The sequence below is a fragment of the Episyrphus balteatus genome, chromosome 1 (assembly GCF_945859705.1).
Source record: "Episyrphus balteatus chromosome 1, idEpiBalt1.1, whole genome shotgun sequence".
Taxonomy (NCBI): Eukaryota; Metazoa; Arthropoda; class Insecta; order Diptera; family Syrphidae; genus Episyrphus; species Episyrphus balteatus.
Window position 1 is genome coordinate 139632377 of NC_079134.1, and position 21575 is coordinate 139653951.

At 29.2% G+C, this 21575-nt stretch overlaps 2 protein-coding genes across 4 annotated transcripts in view; both read right to left on the bottom strand.

Annotated features, from left to right (window-relative positions):
- LOC129906130 (RING finger protein nhl-1) overlaps positions 1 to 17807 on the bottom strand; it is a 140174-nt gene extending 122367 nt beyond the window's left edge. For 2 of the 3 annotated variants that reach the window (XM_055981777.1, XM_055981773.1), the window contains exons 1-2: positions 17335 to 17807; positions 6076 to 6171 (exon numbers count right to left, since the gene is read on the bottom strand). The gene's annotated coding sequence lies outside the window, so the exon portion shown is untranslated. The remainder of the gene's footprint in view (positions 1 to 6075; positions 6172 to 17334) is intronic. The other variant, XM_055981776.1, reaches the window with a different exon arrangement.
- A 3570-nt stretch (positions 17808 to 21377) lies between these two features.
- Positions 21378 to 21575, bottom strand: part of LOC129914135 (microtubule-associated protein RP/EB family member 1) — an 84081-nt gene continuing 83883 nt past the window's right edge. Inside the window, exon 9 of the mRNA XM_055993221.1 lies at positions 21378 to 21387. The gene's annotated coding sequence lies outside the window, so the exon portion shown is untranslated. The remainder of the gene's footprint in view (positions 21388 to 21575) is intronic.

The following is a 21575-nucleotide window of genomic DNA, read 5'->3' on the forward strand; positions in this document are numbered from 1 at the left end:
ATATTTTGAGCTGAAGCAATAAGCTTTCAGGTGGTATAAAATTTATTACAGGTTTTTATATAAAAAAAATGGATTTTTGGGTGATGGAAGTGATTTTTTCACTTTTTTCACAAGAAATGATTGTTTTTAATAAATTATTTTAATACTTTTTGCGCATTGTAAAAATTTAAAAATGGTTTTATTCTTTAGACGAAATTTTTGGCTTTTTAATGGTATAATTTTTTTTATAGTCCCTTAAGTTTAGGGAATCCACCCAAAATTCTTAACTACGAAGTTTGAAGAAAATCTCTTCAGCAACTAAATCTAGAGCTCAGGGTATGTGTGTACATTTACCGGATCCACTTTGTTGGGGACCAGCTTTTTCCCCATTCTCTAACCTAATTTGATGTTCACTGGCGTAACTATTCCACTAAACTTGCGTATCTCAAGGCAATCTCAAGGTGCAATTTCATAAAAAACAAACATGACTTATAGTTAAATGTTAAGAATTTTTGGGCAACACTAACAAAACCCTTTTAAATGTTTTAAGAAACTCATTTTTTGAAAAATAAAATCACAACAAAAACATTACTGTTAAAAAAAGAGCCAAGTTCTCCTATGTTGAAGTTATGCTAGCACAAAAAGTACTGAAATGTAAAAGTGTACCAATTTCTAAAGCTTGGCTTTAAATTTGTATAAATAAAATGTTGATTTTTCTCTTCATATTTTTTCTTTAAATTACCGATTTTTAAAGCTATTTGAAAAATTGCCAAGTAAACAATCAACATTTTATGTATACAAATATAAAGCCAAGCTTTAGAACTTGGTACACTTTTACATTTCAGTACTTTTTGTGCTAGCATAACTTCAACATAGGAGAACTTGGCTCTTTTTTTAACAGTAATGTTTTTGTTGTGATTTCACTCCTTTTTGCAAAGTATTGCTCAGAGAAAATTAGCGGTTACCACGACCCTTGTCTAAAATTGTCAAATTTAAAATTTTTTCTTTTGTATAAACTCCCAGGTCTACCATTCTACCAAATTTTAATGTTCTACGAAAGTTAGAAATGCTCTATAATATTTGATGAAAATTCACCGGAAATAGGCAGTTGCCACGCCCCCTGGCTGAAATTCTCAAATTTTAAATTTTTTAATTTGTATAAACAACCAGCTCTAACATTCTACCAAATTTCAAGATTCTACGATAACCAGAAGCACTCTATAATATTTGATGAAAATTCAGCGGAAATGGGCGATTGCCACGCCCCCTGGCTGAAATTCTCAAATTTAAAATTTTTTCCTTTGTATAAACTATCAGCTCTACCATTCTACCAAATTTCAAGGTTCTACGATAATCAGGAGTGCTCTATAATATTTTATGAAAATTCAGCGGAAATGGGCGGATGCCACGCCCCCTGAATTGAAAATCTCAAGTTTTCGATTTTTTCCTTTGTATACACCTATCACCGTGTAAAATTTCAAGTTTCTACGATATCGGGAAGTTCTCCATAATTTTGATGATCTGTCAGTGAGTCAGTGAATCAGTGAGTCAGTGGATAGACAAATGTGGATAGATAAATGTAGATAGATAAATGTGGATAGATAAATGTCGATAGATAAATGTGGATAGACAAATGTGGATAGATAAATGTGGATAGATAAATGTGGATAGATAAATGTCGATAGATAAATGTGGATAGACAAATGTGGATAGATAAATGTGGATGGATAAATGTGGATAGATAAATGTAGATAGATAAATGTCGATAGATAAATGTGGATAGATCAAGGGGCACGGTAGTGCCCAGCCAAGTTCTCTAGCAACTTTGGCACTACACCCTTATTTACAGAAAACAACTCAGGCCATTTTCGACCCCCCTCTAACTACCACACCAAAGATGCTAGAAATTTCAAACTCGCTACATTTATTGAGCTTGTCAAAACAAAACTCCTCACAAAATTTCAGCCTTTTACGATGAGTAGTTTCTGAGATATAGGGCTTCAAAAATCGCAAAAACCGTAACTGACTGACTGACTGATTGACTGACTGACTGACTCACTCACTCACTGACAGATCATCAAAATTATGGAGAACTTCACGTTAACGTAGAAACTTGAAATTTTACACGGTGATAGGGCTTGTGGTGTATACAAAGGGAAAAATCGAAAATTTGAAATTTTCAATTCAGGGGGCGTGGCATCCGCCCATTTCCGCTGAATTCTGATTATCGTAGAATCTTGAAATTTGGTAGAATGGTAGAGCTGGTAGTTTATACAAAGGAAAAAATTTAAAATTTGAGAATTTCAGCCAGGGGGCGTGGCATCCGCCCATTTCCGCTGAATTTTCATTAAATATAATAGAGCACTTCTAATTATCGTAGAATCTTGAAATTTGGTAGAATGGTAGAGATGGTAGTTTATACAAAGGAAAAAATTTAAAATTTGAGAATTTCAGCCAGGGGGCGTGGCAACCGCCCATTTCCGCTGAATTTTCATTAAATATAATAGAGCACTTCTGATTATCGTAGAATCTTGAAATTTGGTAGAATGGTAGAGATGGTAGTTTATACAAAGGAAAAAATTTAAAATTTGAGAATTTGAGAATTTCAGCCAGGGGGCGTGGCAACCGCCCATTTCCGCTGAAGTTTCATTAAATATAATAGAGCACTTCTGATTATCGTAGAATCTTGAAATTTGGTAGAATGGTAGAGATGGTAGTTTATACAAAGGAAAAAACTTTAAATTTGAGAATTTCAGCCAGGGGGCGTGGCAACCGCCCATTTCCGCTGAATTTTCATTTAATATAATAGAGCACTTCTGATTATCGTAGAATCTTGAAATTTGGTAGAATGGTAGAGATGGTAGTTTATACAAAGAAAAAATTTAAAGTTTGAGAATTTCAGCCAGGGGGCGTGACAACCACCCATTTTCACTGAATTTTCATCAAATATAGAGATTTTTAATTCTACAGCCATACCTTGCAAAAAGTAGTGAAATCACAACAAAAACATTACTGTTAAAAAAGTAGCCAAGTTCTCCTATGTTGAAATTATGCTGGCACAAAAAGTACTGAGATGTAAAAGTGTACCAAGTTCTAAAGTTTGGGTTCAAATTCGTATCAATAAAATTTTGATTGTTTACTTGACAATTTTTGAAATAACTTTAAAAATCGGTAATTAAAAGAAAAATTGTCAAGAGAACAATCAAAATTTTATTGATACGAATTTGAACCCAAACTTTAGAACTTGGTACACTTTTACATCTCAGTACTTTTTGTGCCAGCATAATTTCAACATAGGAGAACTTGGCTACTTTTTTAACAGCAATGTTTTTGTTGTGATTTATCTATCCACATTTGTCTATCGACATTTGTCTATCGACATTTATCTATCCACATTTGTCTATCCACATTTGTCTATCGACATTTATCTATCGACATTTATCTATCCACATTTATCTATCCACATTTATCTATCCACATTTGTCTATCCACATTTATCTATCCACATTTATCTATCCACATTTATCTATCGACATTTGTCTATCGACATTTATCTATCCACATTTGTCTATCCACATTTATCTATCCACATTTATCTATCCACATTTGTCTATCCACATTTATCTATCCACATTTGTCTATCGACATTTATCTATCGACATTTATCTATCCACTTTTATCTATCCACATTTGTCTATCGACATTTATCTATCCACATTTATCTATCCACATTTATCTATCCACATTTGTCTATCCACATTTATCTATCGACATTTATCTATCCACATTTATCTATCCACATTTATCTATCCACATTTGTCTATCGACATTTGTCTATCGACATTTATCTATCCACATTTGTCTATCCACATTTGTCTATCGACATTTATCTATCCACATTTATCTATCCACATTTATCTATCCACATTTATCTATCCACATTTATCTATCGACATTTATCTATCCACATTTATCTATCCACATTTATCTATCCACATTTGTCTATCGACATTTATCTATCGACATTTATCAATCCACATTTATCTATCCACATTATTCTATTTATCCACATTTGTCTATCCACATTTGTCTATCCACATTTGTCTATCCACATTTGTCTATCCACATTTATCAATCCACATTTATCTATCGACATTTATCTATCCACATTTGTCTATCCACATTTGTCTATCCACATTTATCTATCCACATTTGTCTATCCACATTTATCTATCCACATTTATCTATCCACATTTGTCTATCCACATTTATCTATCCACATTTGTCTATCCACATTTATCTATCGACATTTATCTATCCACATTTGTCTATCCACATTTGTCTATCCACATTTATCTATCCACATTTGTCTATCCACATTTGTCTATCCACATTTGTCTATCCACATTTGTCTATCGACATTTATCTATCCACATTTATCTATCCACATTTATCTATCCACATTTATCTATCCACATTTGTCTATCCACATTTATCTATCCACATTTATCTATCCACATTTGTCTATCGACATTTATCTATCGACATTTATCAATCGACATTTATCAATCCACATTTATCTATCCACATTTATCTATCCACATTTATCAATCCACATTTATCTATCCACATTTATCTATCCACATTTATCTATCCACATTTATCTATAAACATTTATCTATCCACATTTGTCTATCGACATTTATCTATCCACATTTGTCTATCCACATTTATCTATCCACATTTATCTATCCACATTTATCTATCCACATTTATCTATCCACATTTGTCTATCGACATTTATCTATCGACATTTATCTATCGACATTTATCTATCCACATTTATCTATCCACATCTATCTATCTACATTTATCTATCGACATTCTACCAAATTTCAAGGTTCTACGATAATCAGAAGTGCTCTATAATATTTTATGAAAATTCAGCGGAAATGGGCGGATGCCACGCCCCCTGAATTGAAAATCTTAAGTTTTCGATTTTTTCCTTTGTATACACCACAAGTCCCATCACCGTGTAAAATTTCAAGTTTCTACGATAGCGGGAAGTTTTCCATAATTTTGATGATCTGTCAGTGAGTGAGTGAATCAGTCAGTCAGTCAGTCAGTTACGGTTTTCGCGATTTTTGAAGTCCTATATCTCAGAAACTACTCATCCTAAGAAGCTGAAATTTTGTGAGGAATTTGGGTCTTTGGTGTGGAAGTTAGAGGGGGGGTCGAAAATGGCCTGAGTGTTTTCCTGTAAATAAGGGTGTAGTGCCAAAGTTGCTAGAGAACTTGGCTGGGCACTACCGTGCCCCTTGAACAAAACAAAATGTTGTTTCAAAATGTTGAAAGATTTCAAGAAAAAAACTTTACTTTTCAAACCTACTGTAATTATCTTTATTCTTCTTTTGTTCATTAAAAAAAAAAGACAAAAAAGATTCCCTTTATTTTCCTTAAAATCTATTTAAAAATTGCAATAATAACATGTTCTACTCCAAATAGTCTTTACAATGTCTATTTTTGGATAAAAAAATTTGTTCAACGAAAATAAATTTTTCTTACTTCTTCTTTTTTTCTCAAAAATAAAACTTAACAAAATACCGAAAAATAAAAAAAAAACTTCACAAAATGCACATTTTGTAGCTCGAAGAAAGAAGCTAATCAAGTTTCAGTGTGGAAAAAAATAAATAAATTTAAAAGTGATTTTTTTTTTCGGGAGCGTGAGTGCTACCACCATCACAGCAGGAGAAACGAAAAACGTATTAGTTTATTAATAGCAATTGATTATGTATATATCTTGCTGCTACTATTGGTGTGCTGAGGGGATAGAGAAGAGACCTAGAGACACATGCAAGTATAATTTTAGTGAGAAAAAAACTGCACCCAAGCGACGTAGATAGAGAAAACGCAATTTTCCGTTTTATTTATTTTGAGTGTAAAATTTAAAATTTATAGAATCACATGGAGTTTTGTATTCGTTTTTAATAAATAAAAATAATGTTTAGAGACGAAGATGCAAGGATAAATATATTTTTGAATTTGATTTTCTTTTATCTTTAGTTTTTGTATACTCGTACATATTTTGTCGCTTACCTTTTTTTTAATAAAATAAATTGAGTTTTAAGACACTGGCGGTATATCCGAGGCACCCGATGAGGGGCCTTTCTTCAAAGACGTTATCTGGTTTCTCTAAAATAAAAAAAAAAAAACGATTACTTTAGTTTTGAAAATTAAAAAAAAAAATTATTTTTTCAAAGATTATAAAAAAATAAGAGTACAGTAACTGATTTAGAAAAAAAATTACTAATTGAAAATTTTAAAAAAGTATTAACTTTTTTTTTAACAGACATAATTAATTGTTTTAAAGGAGTACCTACATAAATGCAGAATCTATGGAAACTTTATAGAAATCTTTAAAAACAATTACATACTCGCAGGGGCGTACACTCCCTTGGGGCAAGCGGGGCGACGCCCCGGGGCCCCCGACCGACCTCAGGGCCCCCACTGAAGACAATGCAGAGAAGGAAACTGTTAGCATAAATTGAGTTACGAAGTAAATTAAAATGAATTATGTCATTCAGTGTAATGTATAATGTATAATGTAGCCACATAATATATATTGATTTGATAAAAAGGTTACCCCAGGGGCTCCAAAAGGAAATAAACTGCTTTTTTAAAAGAAAAATTATAATTTTATCTTAGGGCTCCAAAAAATATTACTTGAAAAATCTTTGCAACCACAAATAATACATTAGGGGCCCCAAAAGAGCAAAAAACAACTTCAAGCCAGGGCCCTGCAGGGACCCCAAATGCCTTTACTTCAGTACTTAAAAAAAAATTAAGTTAAAAAAAATTGTTTTTTTTTTTGCCCCAACATAAATACATCAGGGCACAAAACTAAATGCACAAACGGAATGCCACCGAATATTACATCAGATTAGAGGCTTCAATACCTATTAATTCTTGGCTCCAAAAAAATTATATTATATTTTAGGGGCCTCTAAGCACTTAATTTTTATAATTTTGAGGCCCCAAAAATTATTTTTCAGGGGCCCCAAAAGAAATAAACTATGTTTGATGATGGAAAATCAAATGTGTACACATTACTTTAGAACAGAGACCCCAAGAACTATCAATTCTAAGCTAAAAAAAATATGTCTGATGATGGAAACTCAAATATGTATTTATTACTTCAGAACAGAGACCCCAAGAACTATCAATTCTAAGCTAAAAAAAATTTATTTTAGGGGTCTCTTAATATTTAATTTTAGTTTTTCAGGGGCCCCAAAATAAAAAAAAAATATGTCTGATGATGGAAACTCAAATATGTTTTTATTACTTCAGAACAGAGGCCTCAAGAAATATAAATTCTAAGCTTCAAAAATTTTTATTTTAGGCGCCGCTAAATATTTAATTTTGAGGGCCCCAAAATGAATTTTTCAGGGGCCCAACAATAAAAAAAAATTATGTTTGATGATGGAAAATCAAATATGTACATGTACATGTACATATTACTTCAGAACAGAGGCCCCAAGAACTATCAATTCTAAGCTAAAAAAAAATTATTATAGGGTCTCTAAATATATCATTTTAGGCAAAGTGCATTACGGACATATTAAAACATTAAAATAAACCTAAAAATGTATAAGCCATACAAAAAAATGTATGGCGTATACGTACTTTTTTTGTATCAAACGGGCCCCCAAATATGAAAGGGGCCCCAAAATTTAGTCTTGCCCCGGGGCCCCGACGACTCAACGTACGCCACTGCATACTCGCTAGATAATAATATTTTAAGTGTTTTTATTTTTAAGCTTAAGCTAAGTTATGAAATAAACTTGAATAGAATTGAAAAAAAAATTGAATTGAATTAAGCTCAGTCATTACGAAAAGCAGAAAAAAAGACGATGAGAAATTTTCTTTTTGTTTATAAAAAAAAACCTAAATGTAAACATAGTAAAAATAGAAGTCTATTTAATTGAAAACAAAGCTTTAGCAAGAGTTTGAATTTGAAATTAAAAAAAAGGGTTTCCTTTAAGAAAAATCAACCTTAAGCTAGCAAGCGCAAGATATCTTCTAATTGCTGTTTAAAATTTTTTTTCCAGCTCTACAAAAAAGGTATCATACTCTTTTTGCATTTTTCTAACCATTTCAAAGATAGTAAGACGGACACAATCCCAAAATTTTGAATTTAGAAAACCCAGAATCTTGAAAATGCAGAATCCAGAAAACCCAGAATCCCGAAAACCAAAAATCCAGAAAGGCCAGAATCCCGAAAATTAAACAGAAAAAGTACACAACTCTACAAATTTTTAGTTTTATATAATTTTTCGGGAGTTTCAGTTTTCGGGATTCTGGCTTTATGTGGTTTTGAATTCTTGGGATTCTGGATTTTCGGGATTTTGAGTTTTCGGGAATTTTACCTCAACCTTGAAAGATATTCTAGGTAAAAGTTTGAAATATTCATTAAAAAAATGTATGTTTTCTAAATTTGCATACAGAGTTTAATTTGTCATACGAAAAACTATTGAAGTCACATTGTATGCAGAGACAGCGGAAGGGCTGTGCGTCTCTTCTCTTTATTCAAAACAATCAAATAATTGAAATTAGTTTGTTTCCCTTCGATTTCCATAATTGCATTGAGATGAGTCGAAGTATGCATTGGCCACTTTTTGCAAAAGTAGGAAAGAAAAATTAAATTAAACAATTTAAGATTATTGTTTGTTTTTTTTTTTTTTTTTTCTCAATTTTGCTTCTATAATGCTTTACAGAAGCAACAATTGCATCTGTAAAGCTTTCTAGAACCAAAATTTTTTGTCGGGTAGTTTGCCAAGCAACTTGGATTATCTAAAATTTTGCTTTTGAAATACCTAACCAATTTAATTTAAAACTCAATGAAATGAATACATTTTTTGTTACAAAATGTCAGTGATAAAAACAGTTTTTTTTTCTTTTTTCTATTTTTCAATTTTGTATAGGTATTTAAATTTGTATGAAATAATTTTTTGCAAAGCTTAAGAATGGGTAAACTTTATTTCCCTTAAAAAAATTTATATAAACTGATTTTTCACACTTTCTAACAATTTAAACACTTTGTTAAGGACTTAGGAACATTTCTGTTTTCCGTTGCCAATTTAATGATTAAAAAGGACCATTTTATTCAGTGGAATTTTCAAATTTTCGCTGTTCGAAATTCCGTATTCGAACACATTTTGCGATTTCATTGATGTTTCAAAATACGGACGGATTTACAATCCACCAAACTTTAAAAACCCGTTTTAAATCAAAAATTTTGCTCAAACAAATATGCGAATAATTTATGTATTTATCAGTTATTTCGTAAAAAAAAATTAAATGATTGATAAGTATCTAACAGAGGAAAGCAAACATCAACAAAAACAATTTCAATTTTTTATATATCTTCCTGTATTTAGAAGGGAAAGCCCCTTGGTTTTTTCCAGTCTCTTCTTCTTCAACTCAAAAGCAAAATTGAATCACCAATTAAAAGAAGCAATAAGTCCTCAATATTCCTAAAATTACATTTTGACGTAAATCTTGTCTCTATACAAAAGAAAAAAAAAAACACGATTTTCTAATAGAAATCATATATACAAGTGATTTTAAAAAACAATAGTTTAAAGAAAGAAACAAATCCCGGCCTTAATTCCTTCTTCCTACTGATAAATTTTAATTTTTTATTTTAATAAAGCAATGGCACTCAGCTATGTTACAGGTTTTTTGAAAAGTGTAAATTTTCAAATTTTAAGACTAACGTGAGTTTAGCCTAACCACATTCTTAGAACCATCAAATAAAGAAGTTGTGCAGTTATTTGCGTTTTGCCAACAATAAGATGAGATGGATTTATTCCCTTTTTCCAATTGGTAATTCAATTGATATTTTTATATTCTAAAAAAGAACCGAGAAACTGACGAAAACAAGAATTTCTACATTAAAATAAATAGCTATATTATATTATACCAATTTTAGAAAAGTACAATTTACTCAAAAATGACTAAATGCAATCAAGGGTTAGTTTTTATTAGTTTCTATATTTTGATGAGGAAAGTTTGATTTTTATTTTTTATTTGAATAGTCAAATTTTAGAAAATTTTGCATTTCATTTTTCTGAAATTTGGAATGTAGATAAAAAATTTCTGCAAAATTTCATATCAATTTTACTTAAAATAGTTTTTTTCCGAAAAATTTTTATAGCGATTTCTAACGATTTTGATTTTTTCTAAAAACGCGCCCTAATAAAAGAATCAAATTGCTGAAATTCATTCTAGATGTTGTTATTTTGTTTGATTTGAAGAACGAATTTATTTTTTTTTTTGATATGTACGTTTTAGAAAATTTAACAAAAAATCTTATTTACATAAAAAGTTTTAAAAATTAAAGCAATCTGAGACTTCAGATAAAAATTCGTGAGATCGAGTCGTGCATTTTGTTTTTCATCTACAGCCCTTTTCCATTGGAAGTGGTAGTCTTCTAATAGTAGATGTTTTGATTAATCTAGTACTATCATCTACTATCTTGGAAATCGCTAGTAAACTACTAGTAGTACTTTTGTTATTAGAATTTTGAACTTGAACGGAAGATTTGATACTTTTTTCAAAATGATAGTCCAAATTCATTTTCTCAGGGGCCCCGAAAATTTACTCTAGCACACGCCTCATTTTGGTCTAGCGCCGCCTCTGATTGTATGTATTAGGATTTGGATATTATTCTAAAATATCTAAATATTAAGTAAAAAAATTTTATCATAACAACTGTCATAAATTTTGCTAATTATTTAAACTTGGTGAAAAAGTGTTGTCTGTTATAAGAACTAAGAATTTACAAAGGCGAAAAAATTTGTCTTGAGTGAGAGGGAGTTTTTTATAAGAAATGATGAAATTCGGACTACAAAAATTGGGAGAAAAATGTACTCCAATGAAAAATTATACAAATGTTTCAATTATAACAGAAACAAAGAATCTAACCAGTCTAAACAAATATTTTAGGTGAAAGGTTGTTTTTTTTTTAAAAACAAGACAAATCAGCGATAAGTCCGACAAAATTAATGTTATAAAAGATACCTTTCCCATGAGAATTACTAATAAAATAAGTCTAAGTCTATACATTTTTTCATGTGAAAAGGTGTTTTTTTAATTATAGAGAAAATATGAGTATATTGGAAAAACTTAGTAATAATATTGGTATTCTATTGAAACTCAGCAAATATGTAACTTTTGAGATATTGGAAACAAGAATCTAAAGTGTCTATAAGAATATCATGGTTTTTTAGTGAAAAAAAAAATGTATGGGCCACCCTAATGAAATTTGGTAAAAACATTGCATTTCGGATAGAAAACAAGAATAAAGAGATTTCATAAAATTTCGAAGAGACAGTAAAATCCGTTATTGGTCCCAAAAAGCCAATGATTCATTTATTTTTTGTTTCCATGACAAATTGAACGTTTATACTTAAGTTCTTTTAGACGTTATACACGAATTTATTGTTGATGATATTATTTTAAGATTTTTTTTTCAATTTCAAACTTTGAAAGTCTTTCAAAATTTTAACAAAATTGTGGTAAATTTTCCAAGTGAGCAAACGAAAGATGTTTGGGTCGATGTGGCGTATACGTAATCTTTTTTTACTTGTTTTTTTTTTTAAGATTAGAAGAAAATACAAAATACATTGAATTAATTTGGTATAGGTATAATTTCCCGATACTTTTTCACAACAATGTAAAAAAAAGTATCTCCCAAGCACCACAGACTATATTGTTCGGCAAAAAAGGAAACAAGACAAAAAATAAAAACAAACATACGATTCAGGATGATGATTAATTTGGTAAAAATGTCTACAAAAAAAAAAAACCAAAAAACCTTAACAGATTGCAAGGAAATAAAAACAAAAAAAAATTTTGGCAACATTTCAAATGCGTGTGTATCGAACATCCACGACAATAATAATTGAAGACCAAAATAAATTAAAAATTCACTTTGCATTGTTGCTGGCTGAACAATCGTCGTCAATTGTGTGTGTTTTCAACGTGTTTCAGGTAATAAATTTGAGGTCATCATCACTGTTTGATTGAGAATGTGCTTTATCCTTCGAATCACAATCACCATTATCATTGTCTAGTGACATATTGTTAGCCAAGCTTTTGTGATGCTTTTGTTTTCAAAAAAAAAATAAATTGTTTTGTAATTATTTAACATGAGATTACACCTTTCTTTTCTTTCTCTCTGCTCTTTTTTCTCTTTTTTTTTTTGTATATGAACAACCCACAAAACATACATAAAACAAATAATTCTCAATATAATTTGGGCATCATTGAAAAAAAATTACCTTCTGTAGAAAATACTTGGAATCTGTCGTTAAAAAAAAAAAAAACATTAATTATTCAAGATTTTGTTTTTCTTCTGAGTCAAAATTGATTTTTTCTTAATTAATTTGACGGGGATCAAGTTTTGACAGAAAAGATCAATCTTCAACTAAAACCAAAAAACTATTGATGTTAAAATATGTGCATAAGTTAGTATTGTATTTGATTTTTCGAAATTATTCAAAATATTCAAAAAACACTTTTCAAGTTGATGAAAATTATATTTACCATATTTTTAATGTGAATGAGAATGCTCAATAAGTTCCACAAAAAAACTTACAAAAAAGTGTATTGCAGACTTTTAGGTGTAAGTCAGAGTTTCCATATTACAAGAGCTTTTTTTGAACTTTTAAATAATGATATTCACCTGTGAAAGCTTTGAAAAGTTTAAATTTTGGCAAGAAATCAATAAAAAAATGTTTATGTTTAAAAATAAATCGTTTATTTTATTTATAAAAAAAAAAAACAACAACAATTATTTTTACCGCTTATTATTTCTGATGAGGGCTATGATCGTCAATCTTATTTTGAACACATTACATATTGGAATGATAAATTCGAAAAATAAATGTTAGATAACAGGATGTTTTGCATTGATAATTTGGTATATTTTCGATTTTTATTCATAAATTATACTAATTTCTTGTAGAAACACATTGATAGTCACTAAAAACTTTAGATTCATTATATAAATATTGTTATGAGATTTCATACGTATTTCTTCTTAAACACAACTTAACTTAGTTGTATCACTTCTTTTGTCATAATGTTGAATATTAGGCAGTTAATGAAAAACGACAAGTTTTCGATGTGTCGATAGTTGATACTCAAAAACGACAATTTTACTCTAAAATCTTAGTCTTCAATCCATACACGGTCTTACTGGTTTCGAAGACAATTTTGGGGGGTGCAACTGAAATAAACAAAATATATTGGGATTGCTTCCCAGACAGAGCTATGTTTTTGATGTTTCCCGTCCTCAAGTGCTTTAAAAAAAAAATAGGTTGTCGATTGGCAGAATTCAATTCTTTGTTTGAATATTTTTTTTATCTAAATAATTGTATTACATTGAATAGCTGCCCACCAAAATTTGGCTTTCCGGCAGTTTTTGTTATTTGACCATTATTTTTATGTCTAAATTGACCGCACTATTTTGAATAAAATAATTTTTGAAACGAAAATTTTATACTTTTGAAAAAGCTTAGAACTTCTGAATATACTTTTTTCAGAAAGATTAGTATCCCGCCATATAGGACGATCCACCCATATTGAAATAGTTTGCACATAGTCTAAAGTAATAACTAATAAGGTTACTATCCCACCGAGGAAAATAATCACGTTAAAATGTTAAACAATCTATATCATGAGATTGATCCTCCAGCACAAATTTCCAAAAGTTAAATTTTTTTTAAGTTTTGACAAATCCAATGTTTTTGGCATGAAAAAACTTATAATGTTTTGACTGCACCACCTGAAGTTTTCTCCTTTTAAATGCTTTTTTAATTATTTCGATTGCAATTTAACGAACGGAAGTTAAAGTTTTTGTATTAAGTACCTAAGTATGTTGAAGATTTTTTAATTTTTTTGGGAATAATAGTTTCAAAATCCTTAAAATAGCCAGATTCGTTTATTTTATCAAAAGAAGAAAATTAAGTATTTTTTTTTTTTTTTTTGTAAAATATGAATTTTAAGAAACCACCTAAACTGAAATTTCGATGAAAATTAAATATAAACACTATGAAATTGTAATAAAAATTGTAATTGCTGAACGAAAAACAAAATCTCCAAAAAAAAAATTATTTTAAAAGAGTGGTGGATCTAAGGATTTTTTTAAAAAAAATTCGTAGCGGAAGCCATAAGTTGTACAATAAATTAGACGTACATTTATTACACGGTGTTACAAAAATGAGGTTTTAAAATATACGCGGACAAAAATAGTATAAGATGAGTTTTTAAGTTTTGTTCACCTTTTTTTAACTTTGAAATCAATTATTTCAAAAACTATTGGTTATAATATATTGATTTAAAAATTAAAATTAAATGTAAAATTTTGCCTTTCGGAAATGGTATCATTTGTTACTGTAAGTGTTGCCGTTATTTTTTAATAATTTTTTTTAATTTTATAATTTTTTTTTTTAGAAAACTGCCCCTCCAACCTAAACGGGGGGAGATAGACCCCCCTCCCAAAGGAAAAAATGTTTGTATTGAACTCCTCTACAAAAACCCGTTATCAAATCTTGGCGCCCAAGTTATATTACTACGTGCCAAAACAACATTTTTGTTCTATACCTAAAAGTTCGAATTTCTGTATCTGGGTTGAAATCGTAAATTTTTTTTTAAGCCGATTTTAAACAGATTTTCATTAAAAATACCTCGTTTGATTTGGAAATAAATATTATTTTAGAATATATTTTTAAAACAGCATGTTGTTGTGAAAATATATACTTTAATTTGATGTCGAAGTTGGGTAAATGACAAAAAAATGGAATTTTTGAACTTTGACAGCTTATAAATTCTAGGTGGTTTACCGAGTTACATGTTTTATACATTGTTGAAAAGGTATGTTTATCTCCTATCAGAAACTGTAAAAAAAATCAAAAATGGGTAAACATTTGACGAAGCTAGAATTTTTTCAATGGGTGAAGGTCCAAAAAACCGTTTTTTGCCCCTAGGGTGTTAGGTGTTAGGGACTTTTTAAATACCGTTTCGTAATCAGTGCGACTAGCTCTACAAAACGTGATAGGTCTCCGCCCGCGTATATTTTGAGTGTTACACCGTGTTATTGTTATTGTTTAATATGAGCCATGAAAAATTGGTGGACAAATTCTGATTCGTACCCAAAACAGAAACAAAAATAAAGTTAAGCTTTAAAAATAATTACGCTATCAGAAATTCATTTTCAAATAGATTTTGTGCAATAAAAAAATGTGTTCAGCGCAGTAAAAAAATGAATTAAGAAGAATGACTGAAAACAGGCTGATCTAGCTATATTTTACTGCTTCAATTTTGAATGTTTTTTTTTTTTTTTTTTTTTTTTGCTGTCAAATTATTATTATTATAAGCTTAAGCTCCACCCCGAGCATAATGCCTCGAGTCATATTAAGATTGAAGGATTCTGTATAATTCTTCGAGAAATAGTCACTGAAGTACCACAAGATTGCGTATTAGATCCAATTTGTTTACTTTTGTTAATATATCAATTATTTCTTTGTTTTGCTAACGACACCATAATACTTGCAGTGGGAAAACAAAAACTAAGAAAACACGCTTTAATTGGATACCCCATAGATTAATTTTATCATGTCAAGGTTGGGCTACTCTGGATTAATGGAAGAATCCTATCCAAATTTTTTTAATAACTCGATTATATCTTATTTTCTTTAAGGTTTCAGTTTGATTTGCATGCAGTAAAAATCCAATCTCATAAATCTTTTGGAGTCTTACTGGATCATTATTGTAGTGGTTTAGAATTGCAAATCTATTGGGCTTTTTTGACATTATTAAATTGAAATTTGTTCCTTAATGTAAACTACCAACTCTACCATTCTATTAAGTTCCAAGATTCTAGGATCAAAACGTAGTGTTGCCACAATGTAACAAGTGTAACAAAAGTGTTACACTTTTTAAATATCTAATAATTTTTAAGAAAGTTTTTTAAAAGTTTTTGAGGTTTTATTTAATCTTTAAAAAATAATCACAAACTGCTTAAAACGTGGGACTATTTTCCTACATAAGAGCTTTTTTTAAACATCTTTAAAGCCTAAATGAGAAACAAAAAAACACATACGAAAATGACACAACTAAATATTAAACTCAAAACTTCGCTCTGGCTACATCAATTGTATTGGGCAAGTAGCTTGCAAGTACTAAAAGTACTTTACGAGCGATTTTCAATGAAACGCACTTTCAAAGAAATCAATGCATTTCTCATCTACTCGGGCAAATGTCAAAGTAATTAATGTTATCTTTTATTCTAGTTTTATATTGCTTAGTAATTTCTGGTATTCTACATAAATATTTGTTTGCTGATATTTCGCAAGCGTTTTGTTTCGCATCAGCAACGTACTATTCTTCATAATAAAAAGGTTTCAAATAAGATAAGATCTGACTTATGATTTTTTCAAGTTTGTTACACTTTTTTCTTATTTGTTACACTTTTTGAAAAAAATGTTTACACTTACAAAAAAGCCTGCGGCAACACTAATTCAGAAGTGATCTCCAAAGTTTGACAATAATTCAACCGAAGGACCGAATAAAAGTAGTGAATAAGTAAGTTCTAGAATCCAACCATAACATTAAGCTAACCAGCCGGTAAACAATTTTAAGAATTAATTTTCTAAAAATACAATAAATAAAATAAATATAATATAAACTCCTACTCATATCAAAAACTTACTAAAAGTAAACAATTTTTATTACATTTCTTATTAATCAGCCATCCCACGATAAAAATCATCATCTCCTCCCCTAATTTATATTTAAAAGTTTTTGGTAAATGAAAATAAAAACACTTAACTAATTTTTAATAATTTTTCTTCGCCAAATGACATCATAAGGCTAAATAATAATTTTTTAAATATTTTATTTTTTTCTCTAAACTAATAATTATTATACAAAATAAGTCTGCTGTGGCGTTGTCAGGAAATTGACAAGAAAAAAAAAAAAGAAAATGTAAAAGAAATATTTTAAAAAATCATACGGTTGTTTCTTTATTTTATAAATTTTAATTCGAGAGAAAAACAACAAATTTTGGCATAGTGACAACCCGAAAGAGTCTATTTAAATTAATTTCCCCCCTTTTGTGACTAAAAATAGCCCTAATGATATCGCACATAAGCATCTGAGTAATGCGCGAAGCAAAGCGTTTGATTGCAGAAGGCGGGCAATGGAATTTTTTTTTTTTTTTCAGCTTGTTGAAGAAAAAAAAAACCTTTACATAATATTTTGTTAACAAAACTGTCGTTTTTAACTCACTTTTCGTACAAATTTATATTTCCTGATGTGATTGAACTTGCTAAATATGTTATTGTAATTATTGGCATTTGATGCCGAAATCGTACGCCAAGTTAAAATTTCCGTTTGTGTTCACTAAAATTTTTATTTTTTTTTCGAAAATATGGCACAAAATTTAGATACTAAGAATGATTTGTGACGGTTTTGTGAGACAACCCGCACCAAAATTCTTTGAAATCGTTTTATGCTGACGAAATTTTATTTGATTTATTAAATTTTTATTTTTTTTTTTATTTAACCGAAAATGAGTATATTTTTTTTCACAAAGCGGGAATATACTCCGAATTAACTGAGACTGAAACCAGACGAAATCAGAATAATTTCCACTTGATGATTTGAATGGCCCGAAGGCCTAAATTATACTAAGGATAAGTGTTCCGAAACTTGAAAAAATCTTCGTTTTTTTTCTAACTTAAAAGACTCAAATAATATACTCTTGGTCCACCACAACACACAGTAAAACATCAAAAGAGGAAAAATTCAAATCGCCAAACACCTTTCTTTTTCGAAAGAAGAAAAAAAAGTAAAAATATCTCTCGCATGTGTGTTTTTGAGATTCGAAAAAATGAGTGGTTGAAAAATCGCACCGGTGTAGATGGATGCTGAGAGAAAATTTATGTGCGAGAGGTGTTTAAAAGGTAGAAAAAGCGACTATAATTTTTGTTTCGAATTTAGTTTTTAGTTTTTTGAGTAAATGTGCCACAATTTGGCGATGATTTTTTGTTTTTCAATTTGAGTGAAAAGTGTGGGGTAGGATTTTATGAATGAATTTGATTTTTTTTTAATTTGGCTTTTATATTTATTTTCTACTTCTATTAATTTTGATTTATGACAAGGAATCATTTTATCCATATAGAATTATTAAAACAATAATAATAAAATTATCGTAATTTTTGGAATCACCAAAAAAGTATTAACGCATTTTTTTCCGGCTAGATATTATTTTCGTCTCTTCACTAGTTAAGAAGAAAATTAAATTTTTTTGGGCACCAAGTGCCGTTATACCAAGCGCCGTTATACGTTTTGTATAGATTTAATTCCAGAGAACTAGAAAATATTATCTAAAAAAATGTTAATTGATAGGTTTGATAGATATGATTTTTCAAAGTCGTCGTTTTTCCAAAAATACTTAATATCTATTCGTAAACAATGACCAATTTGAACAAAATAACCGGCACCTGCAAGCTAGCACCTAGATTAAAAAAAAAAAATTGACAAAAAAAATCAAAACCTTTCGAATCCTCGTAGTTTTAAATTTTGTATGTGTTGTACACTCTCTGGCAAAGATAACAAGATACATTTCTTCAAAATCTATGAATGAGTTCTAAAGGTAAGATCATTTTCGTAGTGGCCCAATATCATAAAATGAGGTTTACATATTGTACTAACATTCTTATTAATTTGATCCCTTTATCACAAACTGCACAATTATTTTTCATACTTTTACTAATGCACCTCATTCCTTTAAAATATTAATTTGTATGTAAATTTAATTAAAAATAAAAGGAAGCTCGTTAAGTTTTTCATGAAAATTCAACATTCCATGGTAAATATAATGAATTTTTTTTTAATTTTTGATTCTCATAGGATGTATAAAATATATATGCAGATCAAAAAAATTCATAAATTTTCCATGTGGTGCAATGGTACCATTTCAAAAGTGTTCTTTCTTGCTAAAAAACAAAACACCCTTTGACTTGAAATTTTTTGATTGACGTATACCTACTATTTTTTCTATGGTATATGAGACGTCCACACAAATTTTCATCAGCCTACCACTTATTTTCAATGAGTAATTGGTAATATTCTGACTCTTGTTCCTTAAGTAAAAGACAATTCATAAAGAGTCCAACAACTGTTTACATGATGGTCGAGACATTTTGGTATTAATTTTATTCGATCGGGCGTTAGAAAATACCTCGAAATCATGTATCATATTAATAAAAATATTTCGTTGTCTATACAATGATATTCAACAAATCGAGTGCAACACAGAAAAAGTCTTTTATCTACCCTTCCGCATGGAATACAAGGTGACCCAATATCTCAAAATAAATCTTAAATTGAGTACTACCAACGATGTTAATTTCATGTTTTTATCACAAAGTGCATGATTTTGTTGCTTAGCCGCCTCACTAATATTTTAAAATCGAATTCGAAATTTAAAAATCTATATCACTACATTTCGAAAATAATTTGCATTTTGTTATTTCTGAAAAACGTTATATTATAGTTTTTTGTTTTACTTCGGTTTGAATTCAGAATATAAAAAAAAAATATGTACTTGAAAAAGTGAGTATAAAGTGCAACAAAAATTTAAGTATTCAGTTTTGTTGAAGATTGTAATTTAATATAAACATTTTGAATCAAAGAAAAAAGTTGTAAGCTTTTTTGTATTTTTCATATTATCCTCCAATTTTTATACTTTTTGTCAAGAAATATTCATGCAAATGATTTTTGACACCAAAAATCATGAAAGGCACCATTTTGCATCAGTAGTAAGTTTTACATAGATTTCTGGAATACTTCTAACTGGTTGCAACATTTTTGAACACAAAAGGTGTACAATATCAGTAAAGTATTGCGATCAGCCTCTACTCTTTAGAAGCTTTTTTTTAGACATAAGGAATAAAGTGGGATCGAGCTATGAAGAGATTTTTTTAAAGATTTCGTCAAATTAAGTACACGATTAAAAATTATGGGATATTTTTTTAATACAATTGAATAAAATATTCATCAAATATATGGGTAGGTATTAAATTTTAAAATATTTTGTACCTTTTTATTTAAAATTGTAAGCATGTATAAGATTTTGATAAATTTCTGCTATAACCCTACATAAACTATAAAAACCCAAACAATATTAAAAAATACGTCAAAATTTTCAACCGTGTAGAGTTTGTACATGAGAAGCCAACCCATGATTAACTTAGCCAACTAGGAAATGTTAAGACCCTTCCTCTTCTCTGTTAGGTATGATATAAGTTTTAAGTTTTAACAATCCAAGAATGTGTTTTTTTTTTAAGTTTTGCTCAATTTTAAATTTCAAAAATAGGACCTTGTTTACGACATAACACACAAAAATTAAGATTTTCCCTATAGGCTATGTGGTAGGCACCATTGGTTTAGGTCCTTAAAAAAATTGTTTTATAAAACAAGTAAATATTGGTGTAGGCATCAATTTAAAACATAATTTAAAAGTTATGTGTACTTCTTTTCCTTAATAATGTTGCTCTAAAATAATATTATGATAATTTTATTTTTACCTGCGAAGAAAACAACCTTTCTTATCAGACGAAACCTTACGAGAGAAGAGAATTTACCTTTTTTAAACCGTTTTTCATTTTAATTGCAATACCTTTTAATAAATTCTTCTGTGTAAAAAAAAAAAAAGAAAAATAAAAGGTCAGACTTTACATTGGAGCTAAATTAAATTACTCTTTATTCGCTTCGAAGAAAATAACTCAAGATTTAAAGTTTAATGGTTTTAATTAACATTTTTTTTTTTTGCTTCACGAAGACTTTATAAACAAGTAGAAGAATGATGAGGGTCAACAGTCAATGGACTTGAACATGAACATTGAACTTCTTTTAACCTTCTTTTTTTTTACTTATTTTTTTTTTCTTGCTTTAATTGGGAAAATATTTGTTGTGAAAAATAAATCTATGATGTTTTAAGAACTGATATTTCCAATATGTGGAAGTTTTTAGAGTTCATTTCAGTTTTCCACAAACAAATTTTTTAATTTTGGTCGATATTTGCTTGAAATAAAACACATTTAAAAACTTCGTCGAAAGCTATTTTATTTTTTGATTATTTAATTTCTTTTTTTCACTTTTGACGTTATGGCACTGACAAAATCCGCCATTTTGAAAAAAAATCCGATTATATTGTCTTTTGGACTAAAAGTCTTAGCGCTTGATTTTAACATCTTAAGACTGTGAAAATTATTGAAAAGCTTTATTTTTATGTGCACCCAAACTTGATAACTTTTAGATGTTAGCTCTTTTTTAACAAGCCAAGCATTTTACTTAGGAAATGAAGTCACTGTGGCGTATGAGTAACATTTTTTTTTTTTTTTTGAAAATACAAAGTTTTTAGCTGTTAGAAAAAAATCTGAAACGAAATTATTTTGTGTCTTTCACTAAAATACAAAATTATTGTTATTATTATTACCATAACGGTTTAAAGGTTGGAGGCA